The sequence below is a fragment of the Aulonocara sp. 'chitande type north' Nkhata Bay genome, linkage group LG18 (assembly GCF_057382095.1).
Source record: "Aulonocara sp. 'chitande type north' Nkhata Bay isolate Kocher_YH1m ecotype deep benthic linkage group LG18, A_spYH_male_GT1.1, whole genome shotgun sequence".
Lineage (NCBI taxonomy): Eukaryota > Metazoa > Chordata > Actinopteri > Cichliformes > Cichlidae > Aulonocara > Aulonocara sp. 'chitande type north' Nkhata Bay.
Window position 1 is genome coordinate 2,752,550 of NC_141361.1, and position 7,175 is coordinate 2,759,724.

The window sequence follows — 7,175 nt, forward strand, 5'->3', positions numbered from 1 at the left end:
GTAGTATGATCATTGCTTTAACAATGTAACAGATAGCTTTAAGATGGCCTTAAGATGTTTATGCATACGGTTATCATATTAACCTTGTATTCCAGATGCAGTTTTAACTATTTTATATATATTGCATATCTGTGCTTATTTTGAGTTGATGTTCGGTTCATTAAGGGTCTTAAGCTTCACTGGCATGACTGTCCAGGTGATACATGCTGAGGGAAATTAGAACATAGAAGGAATTGCAATACATGCTTACAAAACACTTATATCAGGTCATTTTTATATTAAGCTTTTAGTATATTGCATTCAGAGGTTTAAACAGTGTGTCTTTCAGAAAGACTAAAGTCACAGGCTGACAGGAAGCTGCAGGTTTGCAGAGAGTTTACAGAAGTGAAAGCAGAGTCTAAGTTATTCTGAGGAGCTGGCTAGACGAGGCTATTTGAATTACTAGGTTATTCAAATTGTCTGTTATACTTTTATATTCTTTTATTAAGCTTTCATTAGAGGTTCTTGATTAAAACATTTATTCAACATAGTACATGTAGTTTCAGTTAGGTTATTGTACATAAGGAGGAGCCTCTGTTCTGGTGAAAGGTCAGAAGTGCAACGGGTGAGATGAGAGAGCATTTAAGGACGAGACACAGACAGTTAGTAGGCGAGAGGTGACATAGAGGCTGAGTGAGGTCAACACATACACACACACATTAGTTAGATTTATTTATAGGTGAGAGGTTAGTCATGTCTGGTTGTAACTACGAAATTGTCTCGGTAAAAGAGGAACCGTTCCTTGTTGTCTCTGAAAATAAGGAACGAGGTCTTGCACGATGAGTGGCTGAACAGGAAGTCAAAAGGTTGACTGGAGGAATCGGCCATGAAAATAGAAGATGATGTTTTTTTAAACTGTGTTAAAAGTCATTGTGGTTTTGATTTGACGTATGTATATATTCTGTCTGTGACGTATGAAGGGGCATCATTAATTCAAACCCTGATGCTATAAAAATCTGTGTATGCTTTGATTAAGTCGAAGATCAATCCCTGTCTGCGTACAGAGTGGTCTTCCCACGCGTGTATTCATTAAAATCAATTGTTTGACCAAGCTCTTGGACCATGGTTGTTTGTACTCTCCTTCCTCAATTTTTGAACCTTAACATCCCCCACACTGTCTTTCTCCCGTACAGAAGGTTTTTGCTCCCCAGCCACAAATGTATCTGAGATACTAACCACATCAGCAAATTTACACGCTTGCGCCCGCGTAACAGTGCAAACGGGAAAAACTGTCGCTTTTGGATCAGCTGCAACAGGTGTATCCATCACTTCAGGCGGTGGAAACACTTTCCCCCCGGCCAAATCGTTGCCCAAGATAAACGACACACCTTTGAACGGCAACTGTCGTCTGAAGAACACTCATTTCAATTCCCCACACCAACACATCCGTGTGGCAGGCGGTTTTATCCGTCAGTGGCAACACATCATCTAACATAAAAGATTGATGTGCCCCGGTGTCTCGGAGAATGGTGATAGGAACCCTGTCCTTCTCTTCTCCTGCCACCGAAACGAAGCCTTGGGAAAGGAAAGGTTTAAAAGAATCAGAATCAGAATCAGAATCAGAAACTTTATTGTCATTGTCATGAGAACAACGAAATTAAGAATGGTCCCCGATCATTGCATCATCCCTAGCAATATCAAAATATAAATAAAACAATAAAATTCAATAAATAAAATAGATAGAATACTTAAAATACTAATAAGATATAACAGTAAAACATTCACATACATTCCCACACACATGCTTCAGACCGTGCATAGATTAACACAAGAGTGGCGTGATGGACATTTTTTTGTAGTATTCAGATGTGTTATTGCAGTTGGATAACAGCTGTGTTTGAGTCTATTAGTCCTTGCTCTGATTGCCCTGTACCGTCTGCCTGAGGGCAACAGTTCAAACAGGGAGTGGCCAGGATGTGAGGTGTCTTTTATGATGTTTTGGGCCTTTTTAAAACAGTGGGCGTTGTGTAGAACTTCCAGTGTGGGGAGAGGGCAGCCAGTGATCTTTTGGGCGGTGTTAATGATCCCTTGGAGTGCTTTCCTCTGAGCCCCTGTGCAGCTAGTGTACCAAATACATATGCAGTAAGTTAGAACACTCTCAATGGTGGCTCTGTAGAAGGACACCAGCAGTCTCTGTGTGATGTTATTCCTCCTGAGAATTCTCAGGAAGTACAGTCTCTGTTGGGCCTTTTTCAGCAGCTCGGAGGTGTTCACACTCCAGGAAAGGTTCTCCTCTTTATTGACTCCCAGGAAGCGGAAGCTTGCCACCCTTTCTACACAGTCCCCATTTATGAATAGTGGTTGGATCTCTGCCTTTTTCCTTCTGAAGTCTATTATGAGTTCTTTGGTTTTTGAAGTGTTGAGGAGGAGGTTATTGGCCTTACACCATGACGTCAGCTGCTCCACCTCGTCTCTGTACGTAGACTCGTCTCCCTTGGAAATGAGCCCCACCACTGTGGTGTCATCTGCAAATTTCACAAAGATGTTGCTGTGGTGGCGAGGAGTGCAGTCGTGTGTGTAGAGAGAGTAGAGCAGTGGACTGAGCACACAGCCCTGGGGTGAGCCAGTGCTGAGACTCAGGGCTGAGGATGTGTGATGGCCAACTCTGACTCTCTGTCTACGGCCCGAGAGGAAGCTATTGATCCACATGCAGGTGCTGTATGGAAGCCCCAGGTCTTGTAGCTTGGCCACCAGTTTGTGTGGAAGGATGGTGTTAAAAGCTGAGCAGTAATCCACGAAGAGGATCCGCACATAGCTACCATGCTCTTCCAGGTGAGTTAATGCAGCATGGAGTGGGGACTCTACCTCCATCTCTGGGTCACACCCCTGCGTCTGATCAGGACCGATAGGTGGGGAAACTACTTTAATGAGCCCCACGGGTCCCTTAGACCCTCTGCGCTGCTCTTTCTTCCGCAGCGCAGGACAACTGGCGATCAGGTGACCAGACTCACGGCAATAAAAACATTCCCGCCTTTCGGTTTCCTCCTGTATCGCCCTTTGGGTCTGTTTAGGAGATTTTTGTCTCTTCTCCTGCTCTCCCCTCACTTCTCGTCCTGCCCCGGTTGAAAATGGAAAAGGGTAACACCACCTGGGTCTGGGTGCAATTCCCCCCTCCGGGGGCAAGGGTACCTAGACCCGGTTTGTAGAGTACGCTTGGGGAGTGTGATTGTGTGTACAGCGTCTCTTTATGTCTGTCTCCACGTTGGTTGAGTGTGGAGTGAGTGCATATGAGAGTATGAGGGTGGGAATGGATGTTTGTGTCTGTGTGTGCCTGTATGTCTGTGTCTATATGTCAGGTTGGGTATCAGACGCCACCTCTCTGGGGACATCTCAGGCCCTCCAAGGTTTGGAGGCCTATCTCCACCCACCACCACTTCCCCTGCCGGTGGCGGACTCCCTCAGGTGTCGGTGTGTTGGTGGTTCTTTGTGTCTGGGGGTGGGCGTCCGGGTACACACCGGCTCACTCCTTGGCGGCCGCTTGTCGGGGCCTGGGGCTCGCTCGGGCCCCTTTGGAGGTGGGGTGCCCCCGGCCTCTCGGCCTGGGGCTCGGTCACTCAGGCACAGCTGGGGGCCGGCGGAGCTCACGGGCGCGTCACTGCAACTCCCCCTGACTTCTGCTCCGCGGCTGCTGGGCGAGCCCTCATCTGGGACTCTCCTCAGCTCTTTCTGGAACAGTGGCGCGGCTGCCCCTCTGTTGGTCTTCCTTGGTCTCTTGTGTTCTGGGGGCCTCTGGATGTCTGGAGTTTTGATCTCCTCCATACCCGCTTCACACCCTGGAGGACGGGGCTGTGGCCCCCCCACACTCCCTAGCAGATCATTACATGGAGAAACCTTTGGAATGCAAGCATGCTGATCCACACAGGTATGCACACATGGGTATTCACAGACGCGGACTAAAGCTTTCTTGGCTGCTGCCTCAAAGCACACTGTGCGCTGTCTATCTTGCGTGCTGCACAATATCGTTTATTATTTAGTAAATATTGATATCTATGACTAGCTAGTTTATTGTGATGGTGCTTTGTTTTCTCTATTATTATGTTGCTCTTTGTTGTTTGCTGTCTCCTCTGTTAGTTTTTTTTTGTTTGTTTTTTTTTTTTCTCCATACAGGTGACCCAGGAGTTCTTTTTTTTTTTTCTCTCTCTCTCTCTTCCCCCCCCTTCTCACCGTCTCTTCTCCCCTTTGGTTTTCTTTCTTTCTCTCCCCCTCTTTCTCTCATTCATTCCCCCTGTCCTATTTATAAAATAAAAAAAAAAAAAAAAAAAAAATGACAAAGGATGAACTGAAGCTCTGCCATCACGTAATGTCGCATACTGCTGTTTCTGATGTCATTTAAAGAAAAAAAAAAAAGAAAAAAAAAAAAAAAGAAAATGATTTTATGTGTGAGGGTGAATTCATCTGCTAAAACTGCTGCTTTTGCCAGGGACATCACCTTCTGCTCATTTAGATAAACTACCAACTGATCCGGGAGAGACTTTTTAAATTCTTCTAAAAGAACCAACTCCTTCAATCCCTCAATATCCTTCACTTTGCTGGCTTGCATCCAGCGTTCAAACAAGTGATGTTTCTCACGGGCAAACTCCACAAAGGTTTGTTCAGCGGTCTTTTTACTTTTACGAAATTTCTGACAGTAAGCTTCAGGAACTAATTCATACGCGTGCAGAATTGATTTTTTTTACGATATCATATTGGAGGCTTTCGTTAACGGAAAGGCTAGTACATACTTCCTGAGCCTTGCCGATTAACTTACACTGGAGTAGCAGCGCCCAGAACTCCTTAGGCCAACTCAATGCAGCTGCTATACGCTCAAAAGCGTTAAAATAGGAATCAACCTCGGACTCCCGAAACGGAGGTACTAGTTTAACATGTTTGGTGATGTCAAAACTTGGTGAAGCAACTGTGGATGTGTCAGGGCGACTCGAGGTAGGTGTGGAGGCAGCGGAAACAGGTGTCGAGACAGCGGCGGGCTTACGCTCCAACTCCAACGCTCTGACCCGGAGGTGCATAGCTTGCACCTCAAGCTCTTTAGCGCGAACCTCTACCTCCCTTATACGGAGGGTCAAACAGAGGTCCTCCGTAGACCCTACTGCCTGAGGCTCCTCAGCCGCCCCAGACCCCACCTCTGCCACATCCGACCCCGCCTCATCCGCATCAGGCTCCACCTCAGCCAACATGCCAACGGGTCCTTTGGCATCTGGCTCCAGCTCAGCCTCCGGAGCCACCTCCACGCCGCCCCTACCAGGCCGCTTTACAGCTGCCGTCGGGGAAGGGAGAATGCCCCGCTCCACCAAGCCTACACACAAAGCATCCCTCACCTCCGCTTTACGGGCATTATAGGACACTTTGATATCAAAAAAACTTGCTATAATAAGCAAATCCGCCTTTCTACACAACTCTATCTTATCCCAAGAAGGCGAGGTAACAAAGTCATCTAAAGAAAACTCCATCCTCCCACGCACCTCACTCTTCCCCACACACAAAAGAAAAGCAGACCGAACAAACCACAGACCACAAAAACAAGACAAAAAGGACGAGCCCCCAAATCATGTTACGACCCAGCTCAAAATGACCGTAACAAGAGCGGGGTGTCCCGTAACTTCCCACGCCCAAACAGCCAACCTTTGGAATACAAGCGCGCTGATCCACACAGGTATGCACACGGGTGTTCACTGCTCGTAGACTTAAATTACACCTTTCTTGGCTGCTACTTCGAAGCACATCTGTCCTGCGTGCTGCACAACAACATTGAATATTTAGTATTTACTGCTGTTTACACTTAGCTAGATTAATGCGATGGTGTTGTGTTTAGTATGTTGCTTTGTTTTTTTTGTTTTTTTTGCTTGTTTTCTATTCTTCTCTCAACAGGTGATCCAGGAGATTTTTTATTTTTTTTCTCCCCCCCTTTCTCACTGTCCCTCTCCCCTTCTGTTTTTCCTTTCCTTCCTCTTTCTTTCTCCCTTTCCTATCTCTCACTCATGTCTGTCCCGTCTGTAAAATCTGAAAATAAAATATAATAAATAATAAAAACAAAGATCGACCAAATGGACCAATACGGCAATGCCACGATGATCCATTTGGCAAAGTAAATCCATTGGGTATCCTTGTTGGTCTTCAGACAACAATTCTGATGGCTAAAGAACCAAATGGGACAGGCAGAAAAAAAAAAAAAAAAACAGACACAGCCACAGCATCGGACTTTTAACAATAGTTTATTGACAACAATGGCACTCACAGTAGTGGGAGTGTATAATTTCGGGGTGAGCTAAGGCCAACACAACAAACAAAACTCAACCTAATCTTCGGTTCCCCTCTGACCTGTTTATGGAAAAGAAAAGAAAGAAACAACACAGTCTGACCTCCCTGGTCTACAAACACAGGAGAAAAGAAGGCTTCCCAAAATAATCGGCAGCTCACCCCTACTTGCTCCGCACTTCACACACATGCCCGACCTTTTAACCAAATAGCTATTGCTACGGCTGCTCCGTCTGGACCTGAGGCAAGTGAAAGGGAAGTCTGCCACACCCCCCGCGCCGCAGCTGTTCGGTCGCCCTTTTATAGTCCATGTCCACAGCAGGAACCAGTTACATCAGGCCGCTCCTTAGGTCCACCAATCACAGTCGAGCCCCTGCACAGGTGAATTTGCATACACACATTAAGAAACAGATAACCCACCAACACAGGCACGTAACAGGGTCTAAGTGTACATGTTTCGCCATCTTACAATGCTGTGATTGCAGCCATTCCCCAACTCTCTGTGAATGGTGCTCTTGACCACTGATCAATGGTCATGACAATTTGCATGATCATGATGAACTGACCTCCAAGGCCAATGTTCCCTCAGTGGGCTGGTTTCAGTCATTATGCAAATTTACTGTTTATAAGATTTGGGGAAACCTGCAGTCAGCTGAGACTGAAGAAGTCACTCAGATGAGTGACGAAACGTTTCTCCCACTGAAAACGCTACGTCCAGATGAACAGAATCAACTTTTGGAGATTTAATTACCTGGATGATTGAGCATGCATCAAGACCTTTCTCCGAAGTCTCCCAGGTTTCTTTTGTCCGGATCCAAAATGGAAAAGCTCTCCTGCGGTGACTAGTTGCTGGCGACATGTCTCGAAGATCGCACACTCGGCGCTTG